Source organism: Ranitomeya variabilis, chromosome 6 (genome assembly GCF_051348905.1).
Source record: "Ranitomeya variabilis isolate aRanVar5 chromosome 6, aRanVar5.hap1, whole genome shotgun sequence".
In the NCBI taxonomy this organism is placed as follows: Eukaryota; Metazoa; Chordata; class Amphibia; order Anura; family Dendrobatidae; genus Ranitomeya; species Ranitomeya variabilis.
In genome coordinates, this window is record NC_135237.1 from 185,387,229 (window position 1) to 185,407,323 (window position 20,095).

The 20,095-nt window shown below is 46.5% G+C and overlaps 1 protein-coding gene across 8 annotated transcripts in view; it reads right to left on the reverse strand.

Moving 5' to 3' along the window:
• The window catches only part of ITPRID1 (ITPR interacting domain containing 1), a 270,965-nt gene that overhangs the window by 143,646 nt on the left and 107,224 nt on the right, over positions 1-20,095 (reverse strand). The window contains exon 1 of one of the 8 annotated variants that reach the window (XM_077269318.1): positions 16,640-16,870. The exons of the other annotated variants lie outside the window; for them this stretch is intronic. The gene's annotated coding sequence lies outside the window, so the exon portion shown is untranslated. Of the gene's footprint in view, positions 1-16,639; positions 16,871-20,095 lie in introns of those variants that run through there. 8 annotated transcript variants of the gene reach the window in all.

The window sequence follows — 20,095 nt, forward strand, 5'->3', positions numbered from 1 at the left end:
CATGTCAGCTGTTCAAAACAGCTGACATGTCCTGGCTTTGATGCGAGCTCACCGCCGGAGCCCGCATCAAAGAGGGGCTTCTGACCTCGGACGTACTATCCCGTCCGGGGTCAGAAAGGGGTTAATGTGCACAATTCTCTCCTGGAAAGTGTTCAGAATTAATGATTCTATTCAGTGACAGAAAGCAGAGCAAAATGTGAAAGCTGGATCTTATGTATACCTGCAGCCAGACACGAGATTGGTTATCAGGTCGAGAAATTAACCATTGTTTCATATGAGCCTTTATGTTGACACATGTTGTTAGGCTACTTTCACACTAGCGTTAACTGCAATACGTCGCAAATGCGTCGTTTTGCCGAAAATACGCATCCAGCAAAAGTTCTTGCTGGATACGTTTTTTCGTCATAGACTAACATTAGCGACGCATTTGCGACGCATTGCCAAACGTTGCGTCCGTTTTGTGACGCTTGGGCGTGTGGTAGCGGACCGTCGGGAGAAAAAAACGTTACATGTAACGTTTTTTGCTCCCGACGGTCCGCTTTTTCCGACCGCGCATGCGCGGCCGGAACTCCGCCCCCACCTCCCCGCACTTCCCCGCACCTCACAATGGGGCAGCGGATGCGTGGGAAAAATGCATCCGCTGCCCCCGTTGTGCGGCGGAGACCACGCTAGCGTCGGGAACCTCGGCCCGACGCATAGCGACGGGTTGTTCCCGACGCTAGTGTGAAAGTAGCCTTAGGCGTCAAGTTCCTGCCGCTGCACAGGGGGAATCTCGAGTCATGTCTGCTGCGGTCTCCTATTCTTCTCCAGCCACAGTGGAGCCTGCTCAGTGGAGATGTCGGTCCCAGCACCTGGCCAGGACAGATACTGCACGTTTGGATACTGCTGCCCTTCCAGGTTCAGCCATTATATCTAGTGCTGTTCGGCAGCGAGCAGGCGTTCCTGGGACTAAGTCCTGCTTTTCCCCACCTGAGCATGCCACAGGGAAGACCTCTCATTGGAGGTCGGGGGTCACACGCTCAGGTCCTGTAGCAGCTCCTATTGGTCCACTAGGAAGGTCCTGAACTGCTACAGCTATAAAAGGTTTGCATGGCCACACGGCCATGCGCTAGTATCACTGGTGTTTGGCAGTTGCCAGTGGATACTCTGCCACACTGTATGTAAGTGGTGTCAGTCTGTTTAGCCTTGGGGCTGTACACTCAGGCAGGCAGCTAGCGTCAGTGGGGGCAATTAGCCTTGGCTTAGCACCTGGTTCCTTCATGTGTGCGGTTAGCACAGAAGAGTTCCAGAGCAAGCACAACATTTAGTTAGGGTTTTAGTCCTTGTGTACAGCGCGACTCTGTGAGGCAACAGAGCTTGCTTTCATTTCACACGGTTTGAAGTTTAACCCACGTGTGAGCTCAGTGTTCATCTGCCATTACTTGCAGCAGGTATCTCTGCACGGTGGACCCCGGGCTGCGAACGCACCTCGTATCTATCACCCTATTACTTGGTGCATTCCGCTAGCCCTAACACATGTTGTATCTTATTTTGTGAATACCTGCTGAATACGTGTTGCATCATCTCCATGCAGTTTACTAATCTACACAACTTAGAACAAATATGCAGGTTAATTGAACAATTGAACCAAGAAGGAATACCTCACCCTACCTTCCCCCAATCCTGTGGAAAAATGTCACGAATGGGAGCAGTGGGTATAAAGTCTCTTGATTCCCTCTGTAGTATGTCTCTTCAGGGACAGTGCAAGGGATCCATTGCTCTATCTGTTGGAATACAGATCTGCTCCGAAACCCATCACTGAACCCACAAAGATGTTTGGAGAACCCAGGTTGAGACACTCAGGTCACCTGGTGATTATATGTATGTATGCCTCTTAAGCTTGCCCTTACCTCCTTTCTGTGGGTGCCTGTCGAAAGAGGGTGTTACTGGTTGGGGAAGTTGGCCCTGGATTTCCCTGAAGATGCAGAGGTTCTAATCCCCGGCGAGTCTGCGGCACGGTGAGACTCTGTCATTTGTACCACATTGTAAACCTGCTTGAATTGTGCTACTTGTTTTTGCTGGTTGCAAGTGCTACGGTTGATTAGTTCATCATCTGGAGGAGCATGGACTGTGACTACTTACTATACCAGAGGGAGAAACAAAAGCTGTGAGCCGACCAAAAGTTGGGGGACAGCGGGTATCGCCTCGCACGGGTGCAATAAAACAATTGGCTCCGGGTTGAGATCTTGTGAATAGAGATGAGCTAACCTTTCAAGCTTCGGTTCAGTCTGGTTCTCCGAACATTTAGATATTCGCCAAACATGTTCACTGAACAGTTCGATTAAAGTACCCGAACCCCATTAGATTCAATGGGAGGCCAAATCAAACATATATACAACAAAGGGCCACTGTCACCCCCTCCAGCCGTTATAAACTAAAAGAGCCACCTTGTGCAGCAGTAATGCTGCAGTCTAACAAGGTGGCTCTTTTAGTTTTTGTTTCTGTTATTCCCACAATAAATGTATTTATAATTTCGCTGAAATACCTCTCTTTGTACCTGGAGGCGGGTCTGAAGCCTCCTCTTAGAAGCGCCCAAATGCCGTCAGTCATCTCTTGTGTAGATTTTCGCCGCCCCCTCAGCGCTGTTATTGTGTGAATTCCGGCACCTGCGCTCTGCTCTTCTGCCCTGCGCAGGCGCATAGAGCATTTGCCGTCCTAGCGCTGGTGCCGGGTTCCGTTCTGCGCCTGTGCGGCCACCCTGTTACTGAATCCCCGCCCCGCACTGTGTTATGCATTATGCACAGTGCGGGGCTAGGATTCATGGGCATGCGCACTGCGCTTGTCAGACGCTCCACAGGTCCCCCGCCTTCCAGCATTGTTCTGTGCGGCTGTTCCAAACGCCGGCAAGGATACCTGTATATTCCGGCAACGCTGAAAGGCGGGGGACCTGTGGAGCGTCTGACAAGCGCAGTGCGCATGCCCACGAATCCCAGCCCCGCACTGTGCATAATGCTTAACACAGTGCGGGGCGGGGATTCAGTAACAGGGTGGTCGCACTGCCCGCACAGGCGCAGAATGGAACCCGGCACCAGCGCTAGGACGGCAAATGCTCTATGCGCCTGCGCAAGGCAGAAGAGCAGAGCGCAGGCGCCGGAATTCACACAATAACAGCGCTGAGGGGGCGGCGAAAATCTACACAAGAGATGACTGACGGCAGTTGGGCGCTTCTAAGAGGAGGCTTCAGACCCGCCTCCAGGTACAAAGAGAGGTATTTCAGCGAAATTATAAATACTTTTATTGTGGGAATAACAGAAACAAAAACTAACAGAGCCACCTTGTTAGACTGCAGCATTACTGCTGCACAAGGTGGCTCTTTTAGTTTATAACGGCTGGAGGGGGTGACAGTGTCCCTTTAAGGGGTGAGAAAAAGCTTCCCAAACAGCTAAAATTAGGGGCAGACACGACATCATGAAAAGTGTCATCAATTAACCCACTGTAGATATGTGCAAATAGCGCAGCAGCAGTCAGCCTTGGGCCATGCATGAGGTATCAGGGTCTACGCCAGCATTTACAGTTTAGAAGTGCAGTTTCAATGAGGACCTGGTGGTTAAGGGAGCAGTGTAAGCTTTCTTAGCTGGGAGCCCTGTTACCTCATGCAACGCAACACCTCCAATTTTGTTTTTTTGTTTTATTTTTTTCCAGCCACACTCAGATGACACAAACATCAGTTTCATAACATACTATTTGTATAAAATTATAAGGAAAGTAAAACAAGTAGTTGACTGAAAGTAAATGCAGTCCTGCCTGTCTGGGAGCCCTACTTACACATTTTAAAATATGAATGTCACACACCACGAAAGTGGCATCAATTTCCACAGAGTAGCTACAGTATATTGGGCCTCGTACACATCTTCCACTACAGGCAACCCATCAGATGGAGACCCAGTATAATAGGCCTCTGATACACCTTGCACTGCAAAGAAAGCACCATATGGAGACCCAACTTGGAGTCTCCACATTTCAAAAAAATATTGTCACAAACCACGAAAGTGGCATCAATTTTCACAGAGTTAAAACCGTATAATAGGTCTATGACACACCTTCTACTAGAGGCATCCCACCAGATGGAGACCCAACTTGGAGTCTCAGTATTTAAAAAAATGATTGGCACACTAAAGTGGCATTAATTTCCACAGAGTATAGACAGTATAATAGGCCTTTGACACAGAAGTGGCACAGACTGCAATAATGCGAGATCAATGACACTAAAACTAAACCATCGCCTAGTCCGCCCAGTCCATGAATAGGGTGCAAAAGTCATTGGAGATGCACGACTTCTTTATTTTGATGAAAGTTAGGTGGTCTACACTTTGAGGGGACAGCTAGATATGTTTATCTGTCAGGACACCACCAGCAGCACTGAAGACACGTTCTGAGAGAACACTGGCTGCCGAGCATGACAAAACCTCTAGGCTTGACAAGCAAGCACAGGACACTTTTCCATTATTGAAGACCAAAATGCATAAGGGTCTTACCCCCCCCCCCACGATATCATTGATATTGAGCTCAAGATACTCCTACACGATCCTCTCCAGTCGTTCACAGGGTGTCAGACTGGTACTCTGTTCTGCAGGTGCATTGGCTAGTCTAAAAAATGTGTGAAATGACTCACAGAAATTGTTCATGCTACTTACACTGCTGCTGCTAATATTTTTGCAATGACTACTTCATGATCTCGGGATTGTTCCTCTAGAACTGGTATGCACACTGTGTGCCTCATTGCTGTCTTGGGGTAGACCACTCTTAAGATTGCTTATAAGTGTGTTTCGATACTCCAGCATGCGCGTGTCCCTTTCCATGAGGCGAAGCATCAACCTAAATTTACTCTTGTACCGTGGATCTAACAGAGTGCAACCAAGTATACAGGCATCATGTTGAAGATAGTGCCGCAAGAAGATGCTCATATGTTGGGCCCTTCCAAGTCCATGGGGTGTTGGTGGCGGGGTAACACTGAAAGCTATTTCCTACATTCGCTCCTGCCACATACAGACAACAGGAAGGGAATTTGTATCCTCTTCATCTCCTGACTGTTTTGCGTCCTTCACTTCATCCTCCTCCTTTTGTTCCTCAGTTCCTGCACCTTCACTAACACTTTGTCTGATACCATTAGCCCCCTCGATTGCTGTAAACCACCCTCCCATGGCACCCGACTGTGTGATGACAGTCTGGAAATTTGAGATATTGTTATCCCGTCTGCATTCTCCTACGCTTCCACCTCTTCCTCTGGGACCACCACCTACTCACGCAGACTATTCAAAGTGTGCTCTATCATCTACAGTGGGGTAAATAAGTATATGATCCCTTGCTGATTTTGTAAGTTTGCCCACTGACAAAAACATGAACAGTCTTTAATTTTAAGGGTAGGTTAATTTTAACATTGAGAGATAGAATTTCAAAAATAAAATTCAGAAAATCACATTATCTAAATTATATAAATATATTTGCATTTTGCAGTGAGAAATAAGTATTTGATCCCCTACCAACCATTAAGAGTTCTGGCTCTTACAGACCAGTTAGATGCTCCTAATCAACTCATTACCTTTATTAAAGACAGCTGTCTTATATAGTCACCTTTATAAAAAAAGACTCCTGTCCAAAGACTCAATTAATCAGTCAGGCTCTAACCTCTACAACATGGGCAAGACCAAAGAGCTTTATAAGGATGTCAGGGATAAGATCATAGACCTGCATGATGCTGGAATGTTCTACAATACCATAAGTAAGATGCTGGGTGAGAAGGAGACAACTTGTCACGATCCATGTTTGGATCTGTGGCACATCTGGTTTCCCTCTGATTTTTTTCCTTTCTGGTCATCGGAGGTTAATGCAGTTTTTCCCCGCGGTGGCCGCTGGTTATTGCATTGCATTGAATTGCTGCTGGGTCAGCTGATGTGGGTGGTGACCACTCCCACCATCCTTCATAAGGTCACCTTATGTCATCAGCTGACTGTTGGTTATACAGGTCCTCTGGGAGACCATCCAAGCTGGAGTCAGGAGCTTGCTGGGTTCAGTGGTGCTTCAGTTGAACTCTGCCATTTGGTGCCTTACTCTGCTGTGCGGTGCATTAAGCAGACAAAGCTAAGTGTTGTTTTGTGTTTCCTTTCTTTTCCCCTGGTGTTTGCCTTACCTTACCTTGTGTTGTATTAGTGCAGCGGTGGGACCAGTGCTCTCACCTGCCAGTTCCCTACTTAGGGATAGGTGCAGGGCAAGTGAGGAACTAGGCACCCTGGTCGGCGACGGGTTGAAAGAACCCATATAGCGATATTAGTAAGAGCAGGGCTCATCCTCAAGTGAGTGCAGGAGGTGTCCATTCTCCGTTCCCTACCGACAGGGCCCACCATTGTTAAAGTGTTCCCTGTGTACCCTTGTATGTTTAGCCATTTTGTGACTAACCACTCCTCGGGTCGTGTCATGCTAGGACAGTCACTTTGTGTCACAACTGCTGGTGCAACAGTAAGAAAATGGAAGAAATAGAAAATTACTGTCAATTTACCTTGATCTGGGGCACCATGCAAAATCTCACCTCGTGGGGTATCCTTTATCATGAGGAAAGTGATAGATCAGCCTAAAACTACACAGGGGAAACATGTAAATGATCTCAAGGCAATTGGGACCACAGTCACCAAGAAAACCATTGGTAACACATTACGCCGTAAAGGTTTAAAATCCTGCAGTGCCCACAAGGTCCCCCTGCTCACAGAGGCACATGTGCAGGCCCATCTGAAATGTACCAAAGAACACCTGGATGATTCTGTAAGTGATTGGGAGAAACTGCTGTGGTCAGATGAGACAAAAATTAAGATCTTTGGCATTAACTCAACTCGCCGTGTTTGGAGGAAGAGAAACGCTGCCTACTACCCAAAGAACACTGTCCCCACTGTCAAGCATGGAGGTGGAAACATTATGTTTTGGGGGTTTTCTCTGCTAAGTGCACAGGACTACTTCACTGTGCAACAATGTGAGAATGGATGAAGCCATGTACCGTAAAATCCTGAGTGACAACCGCCTTCCCTCCGCCAGGACAATAAAAATGGGTTGTGGCTGGGTCTTCCAGCAAGACACTGACCCAAAACATACAGCCAAGGCAACAAAGGAGTGGCTCAAAAAGAAGCACATTAAGGTCATGGAGTGGCCTAGACAGTCTCCAGACCTTAATCCCATAAAAAAACTTATGGAGTGAGTTGAAGCTTCGAGTAGCCAAGTGGCAGCCTCAAAATCTTCATGATTTAGAGATGATCTTCAAAGAGGAGTGGACTAAAATTCCCCCGGACATGTGTGTAAACCTCATTATCAACTACAAAAAACGTTTGACTGCTGTCCTTGCCAACAAGGGTTTTGCCACTAAGTATTAAGTCTTGTTTGCAAGAGGAATCAAATACTTATTCTATCTCTCAATGTTAAAATTAACCTACTCTTAAAATTATAGACTGTTCATGATTTGTCAGTGGGCAAACTGACGAAATCAGCAAGGAATCAAATACTTATTTCCCATACTGTGTATGATCGGAATAGTGATGCTGATGATGGCATTGTCAGCACTAACCATCTTGGTAGCCATTGCAAAACTGTGCAGAAGTGTGCAGAGGTCCTTTATCTGTGCCCTCTTCACAAGCGCGATTTGCAACACATCCATTTCTGGTTTTACCAGGCAATGTAAAAGAACATACTGCACCAGGGCTCATCACTGCTGCCACAGTCGCTGCATAATTCTCAAAGTAGAATTCCATCATGTTGATGAATTGATTGAGTGGCTAGGGTTGGCTAGATACATTACCACTAGTGATGAGTGAGTACGGTGGTCACTCGAGATTTCCGAGCATGCTCGGGTGATCTCCGAGTATTTTGGACGTTCTCGGAGATTTCGTTTGTGTGGCCGCAGCTGCATGATTTGTGGCTGCTAGACAGCCTGAACACATGGAGATTCCCTAACAAACAGGCAATCTCCACATGTATTCAGGTTGTCTAGCAGCCACAAATCATGCAGCTGTGGCCACACAAGCTAAATCTCTGAGCATGCTCAAAATACTTGGAGATCACCTGAGCATGCTCAGAAATCTCGAGTAACGAGCATACTTGCTCATCACTAATTACCACCCTTGATCTCACAAAAGGGTATTGGTAAATTTCCATGTCCCAAGACGCCAAGTAGAAGACTGCCTTCTCAATGCCAGAAGAATGCTTCCAGTATACAAAGATGCCATTCGGGTTACAAGGAGCACCAGCTACCTTCCAGAGAGCCATGGACTGAAACCTAAGTGCCCACAAGAGGTACACAGCAGCCTATCTTCATAAAATTGTGATCTTCATCCAGGATTGGTGAAGCCATCTGAGCAAAGTACAGGTGATACTTGATGCTCTACGAAAGGTTTCCATAAATCTAAAGAAATGTGCCATGGGAATGGAGGAAGCTAAGTATTTGGGCTATGTCATAGGCAGGGGTGAAATATATCCCCAAATAAATAAAGTTGAGGCTATCCAGAGTTGGCCACAACCCTCTCAAAGAAGCATGTCAGAGCGTTACTGGGCATTGTGGCTATTACTGCCGGTTTATCCCTAACTTCACCATGATAGTTGCCTCTCTGATGGACCTCCTTAACGTGACAAAGTCGACTATGGCTAAGTGGTCTCCAGAAGCTGAGATGACCTTCCAGGAACTGAAGCTAACCCTGTGTAAACAGGCAGTGCTGGTGGCACCGGATTTCTCCAAGGAGTTTGTGGTCCGGACGGATGCATCAGATGTCAGGCTGGGTGCTGTCTTGTCACAAGAGGGGAAAGAGGAAGAGCACCCCATAATGTAACTGAGTCGGAACTTGTCATCACTGAGAAGAATTACTCCAGAATGGAGAAGGAATGTTTGGCCATCAGGTGGGCATTGGACACTCTAAGGTACTACCTCTTAGGCAGGAAGTTCAGGTTAGTGTCAGACCATGCCCCACTGAAATGGATGAGGAATAAGAAGGAACAATGCCTGATTGATTAGGTGGTTCCTAATTTTTCAGGATTTTAACTTCCATGTAGAGCATAGGCCAGGGAAACAAGTTGCATTGTTAAACTGCCTGGGTGATTATTAAAACCTGCAACTTCAGATCCTCACATATAGTGTGAATGATCTACTGCCCTAGCTATCATTGTGAGTCATTTTCATGTTAAAAGTAACTTGTCACTAGAGATGAGCGAACTTGTTCAGAAAATGCTTGCCTATCTCAAATTTGTCATGAACGATGCACATTCGGATTCGTGTTTAGATTCCTGATCATTTTTCTAAAAATCTGCAAAATTGGTTCAAAGTTGAGTAAATGATCAAGTTTCCACTAATGCTTTTGTTACTGCTTTGGCTAGGCTATTGGTGTTGTATGATAAGCGGGGAGGAATGTGTTTAATGAGGAGAGGGAGTGGGGAGAGGTCAGAAGAGCGGCAGACTGTTATTCTTTTTTTTTTCCTTAACTTTATGTGTATAGACTCCGGCAAGCAATCATGGACCAGAAACCACCCACAATGTCCATACACAATGGCTTGTGTCACTGGCTACCGAAGTCATGTATTTCTCTCCATATAAAAAGAGAACAAGTGGATTTGGCCTAATTTTGTGACTTTAACAGCATAATGAGGCTGCTGCAAGTAGTCAGATAGTTAGCTAGGCAGTTTATTCTCAGCTAGATAGGATCCCGTGTCAACCTTCCAGCATATAAATCTGGAGTTCTAATTCTGATTTCCTGCCACGTGTCAATATTGCAGCATCTAAATTATTTGTGCTAATTGTGTTGTCCAGCCAACAGTCCACATTTCAGCATCTAAATCCTTTGTGCTAATTCTGTGCTCCAGTCACACTATCTCAGCAAATAAATACTGATTGTTAATTTATTGGCAGGTGACTGACAGATCTGGGCCTAGGGTTGTGAAAGAGCTGGTTAAAAGAGGGGAAGGGTACATCCAACATGAGTGGGAAGAAGAGAGGTCATGGTGGACAGATAATGGGTTTGGAGTTCGAGGTGTACGCGGGATAGGTAGTAATGTTACTAAAAGCTCTATTGAACAAACATCGGCTCATCCTGTAAAAGACAACTAACAACTTCTGATACTGGATGGATTACTCAACTCCCTTTCCTTGACAGCCACACAGCGGTGTGCCTTGTAGATAATTCTTTGAAATGTGGAGATTCCAAGTTGGGTGTCCATTTGATGGGTTGCCTATAGTGGAAGAGGTATCAGAGCACCATTATATGATTTCTACTCTGGGGAAGTTGATGCCACTTTAGTGATGTGTGACAATTTTTTGAAATTTGAAGACTCCAAGTTGAGTCTCCATCTATTTGGATGCCTATAGTGGAAGAGGTCTCAGAGCACCAGGCCTACACCTGTCAATCATCCACATCTTACTGATCAATTTGTAAAATAGAAATAGTGGGTCAGGCCCTGCCCCATCCATCCATGCTGCGCCATTATAAAATTTCTACTGTGGGTCAATTGATGCCACTTTTCTGGGTGTCTGCCCCTAATTTTAAAAAATGTTTTGACTCCAAGTTGGGTCTCCTTCATGTGTGTCGCATGAATTTGGCAAGGCTCCCAGTACAGCGGATCTACACCAGTCCCTCACCCACCTCTAAATTTTAACTTTAATTCAAAGCTGTAAATGCTGGGCAAGAGCCTGTCTCATGCATGGCTCATACCTGACTGCTGCGCCAGTCTAAAATTTCTACTGTTGGTCAATTGATGCCACTTTCCCCATGTCTGACCCTAAATTTTTGGAAATGTTTGGACTCAAGGTTGGGTCTCCTTCATGTGTGTTGCCTGGATTTGGCAGACCTCTCAGAGCGCCAGACCTACACCTGCCATTAATCCATCTGTTACTGATCAATGTTTAAGCTAGAAATGCTGGTCCCGTCCCATACATCCACGAGTGCAAAATTATTATTTTTATACTCTGGGTCAATTGATGCCACTTTTCCTGATGTCTACCCCTTATTTGAGCTGTTTCGGATGCTTTTGGGCCTCCCTGAAGGTCTTGTATATGAGTTTGATTTGCCTCCCAATTAAATGGGGTTTGGATACATTCGGCAAACATCAGTTCGCTGTTCGTAACCGAACTGAACCTTAAAAGATTCGCACATCTCTACTTATCACTTGATTCATGCTGCCCAAACCATGCGCAGCATGAATGTGAGACTGGCTACCAAGATTGATGCCAGATGTTTATTTGAAAACCACTGGCGTTTCAGAAAAAAACATAGTTTGAAAAGCCTGAAATGGACCATAGGAATAGACTTGACTACCGTATATACTCGAGTATAAGCCGAGATTTTCAGCCCAAATTTTTGGGCTGAAAGTGCCCCTCTCGGCTTATACTCAAGTCACGGTCGGCGGTGGGGTAGGCGGGTGAGGGGGAGAGAGCGTGTCGCATACTCACCTAGTCCCGGCGCTCCTGGCGCTCCCCCTGCCCGTCCCACGGTCTTCGGTGCCACAGCTCGTCCCCTGTTCAGCGGTCATGTGGGACCGCTCATTAGAGAAATGAATATGGACTCCACTCCCATAGGGGTGGAGCCGCAAATTCATTCCTCTAATCAGCGCCGTAACGGTGACCGCTGACAGAGGAAGAGGCTGCGGCACCCGGAAACCAGCTGTCCGGGAGAAGGAGCCAGGGATGCCGGGAGCAGGTAAGTATCTCATAGTTACCTGTCCGCGTTCCACACGCCGGGCACCGCTCTGTCTTCGCATCCTCTAGCTCTGACTGTGCAGGTCAGAGGGCGCGATGACGTACTAGTGTGCGCGCCGCCCTCTGCCTGATCAGTCAGTGCGGAGAGATGCCGGGACGGGACGCTGAGGAGCTGCAAGCAAGAGAGGTGAGTATGTGATTTTTTTTTTTTTTTATTGCAGCAGCAGCAGCAGCGTTATATATGGCACAGATTTATGTGGAGTATCTATGGGGCAACGGTGCAGAGCATTATATATATGGCACAGCTTTATGTGGAGCATCTATGGGGCCATAATCAAAGGTGCAGAGCATTATATATGGCACAGCTATCTATGGGGCCATAATCAAAGGTGCAGAGCATTGTATATGGCACAGCTATCTATGGGGCCATAATCAAAGGTGCAGAGCATTGTATATGGCACAGCTATCTATGGGGCCATAATCAAAGGTGCAGGGCATTGTATATGGCACAGCTATCTATGGGGCCATAATCAAAGGTGCAGAGCATTGTATATGGCACAGCTTTCTATGGAGCATCTATGGGGCCATAATGAACTGTGCAGAGCATTCTATATGGCACAGCTTTATGTGGAGCATCTATGGGGCCATAATGAACAGTATGGAGCATCTATTTTTATTTTTGAAATTCACCGGTACCTGCTGCATTTTCCACCCTAGGCTTATACTCGAGTCAATAAGTTTTCCCAGTTTTTTGTGGCAAAATTAGGGGGGTCGGCTTATACTCGGGTCGGCTTATACTCGAGTATATACGGTAATCTAGCGCTGCCCCCGCCAGCTTCCACCCGCACTGTTCTAGTTGATTAACAGGTCTCTCGCCAGACTAGTCCCATTTTGCCTATAGTCTGCTGTTTTTCAAGGTATGCATTCTCTAAAATTCCAGAGCTAATCAGAGATAAACAGAGATAAACATACCTAGCTGTAATTGCACTGCCTGGCTCTGATTAATGCTGATAGGTTAGCTTTAAAGGTAGTTTCTCATTTAGATCAGACAATTCATGGTAATTTCAAGATTTTCATTAAAATTCTCCTTTGTTTAGACACTGCTGCTACAATGCCCTGGCGTTCTTTTAATTTTGATCTCAAAATTTCCATCTACTATGTTTAATTCACTATGGTCAGTCACATCTGTAGTAAAAAAGTTTGCTATGTGTGAATCAACCCTCATAAACTCACTCTACTGCCTATATTCAAATGGACCAGGCAGCACGTGTGCATTCAACAACATTGGATATATCAGGGGGACTAATATTAAAACATTTATACATACACTATGCATCATCAAACTGCGATAAATGAATGCATGAACCGCGTGAACGTCATTCTTCTTATACGCATTAAAAACAGAGGATACTTAGTTAATATTTTGTCATGCAAAAGCCATCCCATCACTTCATGGTGCACCTTCACACTTTTCACACTGTAGGGTTTTTTGCTGAGAACTGCAACTCAGCTATTATTCAATTTAACAGGAGCTCAGTTGTAATACTTGTGGATTTTGTTGCAGATTTCCATGACAAAATACTCAACAGAATATATACTAATTCTTTCCCATGTGAACATAGTCTGAGTTTGTTAGGGCTAGCGGAACGAACCGAGTATAGGCAGGTAGCTACAAGGTGCGTTCGCAGCCTGGAGTCCCCCGTGCAGAGATATCTGCTGCAAAGTGACGGCGGATAACCTCTAAGCTCACACGTGGGTTAAGCTTCACCCCGTGTGAACTGGAAGCGATCTCTGTTGACTCACAGAGTCGCGCTGTACACAAAACTATTACCCTAACTAAGAGTTTTGCTTGCTCTGAAACTCTTCTGCGCTAACCGCACATATGAAGGAACCAGATGCTAAGCCAAGGCTAATTGCAGGCTAGCTGCCTGCCTGAGTGTACAGTCCCAAAGCTACAGCCTCACACCACTTATGTATAGAGTGGTATAGTATCCACTGGCATAAGCCAAACACATTTGATACTAGCGCATGGCCGTGCGGCCTTGCAAACCTTTTATAGTTACAGCTCTACAGGACCTTCTTGGTGGACCAATAGGAGATGCAACAGGGCCTGAGCATGTGACCACCGACCTCCAATGAGATGTCCTCCCGTGGGCATGCTCAGTGCGTGAAAAGCAGGACTTAGTCCCAGAAGAGCTGCTCACTGCTGACCAGTGCTGGCTGCAAGGGCAGAGCCTGGAAAGGCAACAGTAACCATTCACACAGTATCAGACTGAGCCAGACACTGGGATCGATGTCTCTGCTGAGCAGGTTCCACTGCAGCTAGAGGAGAATGGGAGACCGCAGCAGACATGGTTCGAGATTCCCCCTGTGCAGCGTCGGGAACTCGACACCTAACTTTACCCCCCTCCTAGGGCCCCCTCCTCCTTGAGACTCGCTACGCTCAAAGGCTGCAATGAGCAGCGGAACCCGAATGTGCTCTACCGTTCCCAGGTGCTGTCCTCTGGGCCATGACCCTTCCAGTCCACCAGATATTACTTCTTGCGACGTACCACCTTGCACCTCAAGATAGAGTTCACCTCGCACTCATCCGTGGATGAACCCGATGTCCCGGCAGATGACTCAAAAAAGCGGGACATATAGACGGGCTTTAAGAGGGAAACATGAAAGGTGTCGGTGATACTAAGGCACGGAGGAATAGCCAAACAGTAGACCACAGGGTTAACCTGTTCCAGAACCTTGAAAGGACCAATGTAGTGAGGCGCAAACTTAGTGGACTCAACTCGCAGCCTGATGTTACAGGCAGAGAGCTACACTAAGTCGCCAGTAGTGAAGGTCAGAGCGTGGCGCAAGGTGTGCATCGGCAGAAACCCTCATTCTCTCCTTGGAGGCCAGAATGGCATCCTGTGTGCAGTCCCAAATGTCACATGCCTCCACTGCCCAGTCTGCCACCAAGGAATCAGTGGAAGACACGGGCATGGGCACATGGGCTTGGGTATGCTGGCCGTAATTAAGGAGAAATGGAGTCTGCCCAGTGGAGTCGGCTACGGCGTTGTTCAAAGCAAATTTCACCCAAGGCAGCAAAGATGCCCAGTCATCCTGCCTAGAAGAGACAAAATGTTGCAGGTATGTCACCAGAGTCTGGTTGGCCCTCTCTACCAACCCATTCATCTGAGGATGGTATGCAGAAGAGAGATTCAGCTCAATGCTGAGTAAACAACAGAGCTCTCTCCAAAATCGAGACACGAACTGGGGACACCGGTCACTGACAATTTTGTCGGGAATGCCATGTAGATGGAAAATATGTTTAATGAACAACGCCGCCAAGGCCTGTGCAGAAGGTAACCATGGAAGCGGCACAAAGTGCACCATTTTAGAAAAATGATCGGTAACTACCCAGATAATGGTGCAGCTACGAGACTTAGGTAAGCCCACCACGAAATCCATCCCAACCGTCTCTCAGGACCTGTCTGCCACCGGCAGGGGGTAAAGTAGCCATGGCATCCCCAACAAGACCTCATCAATTCCCTTGGGAATGACTAGTAGGGAAATAATCTCCTGATGAGATGGAGACATGGAAAGAGTGAATGGAATGGTTTGGTGTGTAATCTGTGAGGGTAGTATCGACCCATTTACCACTCGAACGGTCACAGGTTTGGCGAGCATCACCGGGGTATTGCGTGTCGTTGGGCGAAATCAGATGACATAAAATTTCCCACCACCCTGGGGTCCACGCAAAGCTCTACCATAAGAGTGGATGGGCCTAAGATAATTGTCCCCTTGAAGGACAATTTGGAGGAAAACATCGCCGTGTCTAGTGTACATCCTCCGACTACCACTAGACGCTGACGTTTTACCGACCACCGAGAACACCTGGAGGCAAGGTGTCCTGACTACCAGCAAGCATGACAGACCTTAAGTGTGCGAGCTGTCCGGGACTTAGATCCCGCTCGCGACACCGCCATGGCCTCATGTGACTCAGACACCTGGACCGAAGATTCCAGAGGTTTGGTGAAGGTGAGAGCCAGCCGAAACCTGTGCCTACACTGGGCTTGCTCCAACCTTCGCTCATTAAAATGAAGGTCGATGAGAGTTGATACTGCTATGAACTCCTCCAGTGTGGGGGGAATCTCCCTAGTGGCCAAAGCATCCTTCACATGGTCAGCCAGCCCCCTCCAAAATACCGGGATGAGGGCTTTATCCGGCCACTGCAGCTCGGATGCTAAAGTCCGAAAGTGGACGGCAAAATGGCTGACCATGGACAAACCCTGAGTCAATGCCAGCAGTTGGAGCGCCGTATCATGGGTGACTCGAGCTCCTAAAAAGACCTGTTTCAGAGTGCTCAAAAACTGAGGAGCCGAGGAGCACTCTGCACCACATGATCTTTGTGCTCCCACAGCATGTAGCCCACTCCAACACCCTGTCCAACAGAAGAGAAATAATGAATCCCACCCTGTTCGCCGCTGACCAGTGCTGGCTACAAGGGCAGAGCCTGGAAAGGCAACACTAACCATTCGCACAGTATCAGACTGAGCCAGATGCTGGGACCGACGTCTCCGCTGAGCAGATTCCACTGCGGCTGGAGGAGGATGGGAGACCGCAGCAGACAGGGTTCGAGATTCCTCCTGTGCAGCGGCGGGAACTCGACACCTAACAGAGTGTATTTCTGATTTTCAAATAGGTGTTACTGTTGGTCCACCATAAGAATGCATTGGTGAAATGATTTTTTAGGTTTCGCACTAACTTTTAATGAATTATGTGGAAACCAATTTTCCAATTTTAGCTAACAGACCTGCAAATTTGTAAATCTGGTGATTAAAGGGCCACTGTCACCCCCTCCAGCCATTATAAACTAAAAGAGCCACCTTGTGCAGCAGTAATGCTGCATTCTAACAAGGTGGCTCTTTTAGTTTTAGGTTCAAGCATACCCCAAATAAAACGTTTGTATACTTAGCCACAATTCCTGTCTCTAGCCAGGTAGGCGGGTCCTCACTCCCCAGCTTGGCCAGCTCCTCTGCCGTCACTCACATCTTCCTGCGCTTTCGGCGCCGCCCCCTCAGCGCTGTTATCGTTTCAAATCCGGCGTCTGCGCTGTGTACTGGTGTCCTGCGCAGACGCAGTAAGCTCTGGCCGTCTGATGTAATGGCTGATACCAGAGAACAAAAGACATCCACAGAACACCAGGATGGATCTGCTGCACAGCAAATAGCTGTAGGACCTGCGATTAGGGCAATCACATGGCAGTGACATCATCGCAGGTCCTACAGCTATTTGCTGTGCAGCAGATCCATCCTGGTGTTCTGTGGATGTCTTTTGTTCTCTGGTATCAGCCATTACATCAGACGGCCAGAGCTTACTGCGTCTGCGCAGGACACCAGTACACTGCGCAGGCGCCGGATTTGAAACGATAACAGCGCTGATGGGGCGGCGCCGAAAGCGCAGGAAGATGTGAGTGACGGCAGAGGGGCTGGCCAAGCTGGGGAGTGAGGACCCGCCTACCTGGCTAGAGACAGGAATTGTGGCTAAGTATAAAAACGTTTTATTTGGGGTATGCTTGAACCTAAAACTAAAAGAGCCACCTTGTTAGAATGCAGCATTACTGCTGCACAAGGTGGCTCTTTTAGTTTATAACGGCTGGAGGGGGGTGACAGTGGCCCTTTAAATAGATCAGACCAACAATTATTTTCATCTTTATTCATAGTAAAACTTAGATTGGGGTTCCAAGTAAGTATTCCAATTACCTAAGTCACCTTTACCCAAGATTTTAATGAATAACTAGTGTAGGGTGAAGTTTTCAGAGGTTTTTATTAGTTGACTTCTACACTTTTTGATAAAAAAAAAGTTAAACGAGGAGTTAAAGGTTTTTACATGTATTAGTGGAGCTTAAGCATAGTGTATTTGTATATGTTTGTATATTGGCCACAGAGTATTTGTGCATCCGCTTATTAACCCCTTTCTGACATTGGACGTACTATCCCATTGAGGTGGGGTGGGCCCGTATGACCACCGACGTGATAGTACGTCATATGCGAGGGGGGAGCGCGGCCGATCGTGGCCGGGTGTCAGCTGACTATCGCAGCTGACATCCGGCACTATGTGCCAGGAGTGGTCACGGACCGCCCCCAGCACATTAACCCCCGACACACTGTGATAAAACATGATCGCAGTGTTCCGGCGGTATAGGGAAGCATTGCACAGGGAGGGGGCTCCCTGCATGCTTCCCTGAGACCCCCGGAGCAACGCGATTTATAGCTGTTGAACAATTCTGCTGGCATCTTCCCTGACGAAGCCTGCTCGCCAGGCGATACGTGTGGGCATCGCTCCATTTCCAGGTTGTATCTTTATGGGGGGTCTCCTCCGCATATACCTATGAGACCTAGCTCAATACCTTTAAGTATAGGTGACCCTTAAACCCTTTTGGCTAGCTCAAGCCCTATATATTTCTTTGGGCACTGTCTTCTATTCTTCGCACATGGTTGTTCAATGTGCATATATGATTTATGTACCATACTGCCCAGGACAGGGGCTTTGCACATCTCCTCATGAGCCATTAGGTTATATCTGGGTTTTTGGATCATACTGGTATATGGTCTCTATCACCTGTGTATATTGGATGGTGTATGTATTTTTTAATTATGTTTTAATGGTTTGTGGTGTTTATGAACTGTTCAATAAAATCAGCGTGTTATCTTTTTTACATCTGACTGTTCATTATTGTTGGTGTACAACTTTTTTGCAGTAATGCTTTTCTTTCTTGTCTAAACAAATTATGTTTATTACTGAGTTATGTTTATTACTGATGTTGCACCCATGACATATTCTGATTACTATATGGCAGTGCGCCCAATCTTTTGATTATTTGATATAGGAGCAACGCAATGTGATCGCGTTGCTCCAAGGGTCTCTTACCTCCTCCTCACTGCAGCAGGCCCGGATCCAAAATGGCTGCTGCATCCGGGTCCTGCAGGGAGGTGGATTCACTGTGCCTGCTCAGAGCAGGGGCCGGGAAGCCTGGAGGAGCTGTGCACGTCAGATCGCCGATCTGACAGAGTGCTGTGCAAACTGTCACATCAGCGATCTTACACTATAACATGATGCCCCCCCCGGGGCAATGTTATAGTGTAAAAAAAAAATATTCACATGTGTAAAAAAAATTTAAAAAAATTCCCCCCAAAAATAAAAAAAATATATATATTGTTCCTATAAATACATTTCTTTATCTAAGTAAAAAAAAACAATAAAAGTACACATATTTAGTATCACCGCGTCTGTAACGACCCGACGTATAATGCTGTCCCACTAGTTAACCCCTTCAGTGAACACCGCAAAGAAGAAAAAAAACGAGGCAAAAAACAACGCTTTATTATCATACTGCCAAACAAAAAGTGGAATAACACGCGATCAAAAAGACGGATATAAATAACCATGGTACCGCTGAAAATGTCATCTTGTCCCACAAAAAACGAGCCACCGTACAGCATCATCAAAGAAAAAATAAAAAAGTTATAGTCCTCAGAATAAAGTGATGCAAAAATAATTATTTTTTCTATAAAATAGTTTTTATCGTATAAAAGCGACAAAACATAAAAAAAAAGATATAAATGAGTTATCGCTGTAATCGTACTGACCCGAAGAATAAAATTGCTTTATCCATTTTACCAAATACGGAACGGTATTAATGCCTCCCCCAAAAGAAATTCATGAATAGCTGGCTTTTGGTCATTCTACCTCACAAAAATCGGAATAAAAAGCGATCAAAAAATGTCACGTGCCCGAAAATGTTACCAATAAAAACATCAACTCATCCCGCAAAAACCAAGACCTCACATGACTCAGTGGACCAAAATATGGAAAAATTATAGCTCTCAAAATGTGGTAGTGTGTGAATGCTACCAATCATAAAAATCCGCTAAAAACCCCGCTATAAAAGTAAATCAAACCCCCCTTCATCACCCCCTTAGTTAGTGAAAAATTAAAAAATTAAAAAAATGTATTTATTTCTTCTTTCCCATTCGGGTTAGGGTTAGGGCTAGGGTTAGGTCTAGGGCTAAGGTTGGGGCTAGGGCTAGGGTTAGGGTTGGGGCTAGGGTTAAGGCTACAGTTAGGGTTGGGGCTAAAGTTAGGGTTAGGATTGGGGCTAAAGTTAGGGTTAGGGTTTGGATTACATTTACGGTTGGGAATAGGGTTGGGATTAGGGTTAGGGGTGTGTCAGGGTTAGGGGTGTGGTTAGGGTTACCGTTGGGATTAGGGTTAGGGATGTGTTTGGATTAGGGTTCCAGTTATAATTGGGGGGTTTCCACTGTTTAAGCACATCAGGGGCTCTCCAAACGCGACATGGCGTCCGATCTCAATTCCAGCCAATTCTGCGTTGAAAAAGTAAAACAGTGCTCCTTCCCTTCCGAGCTC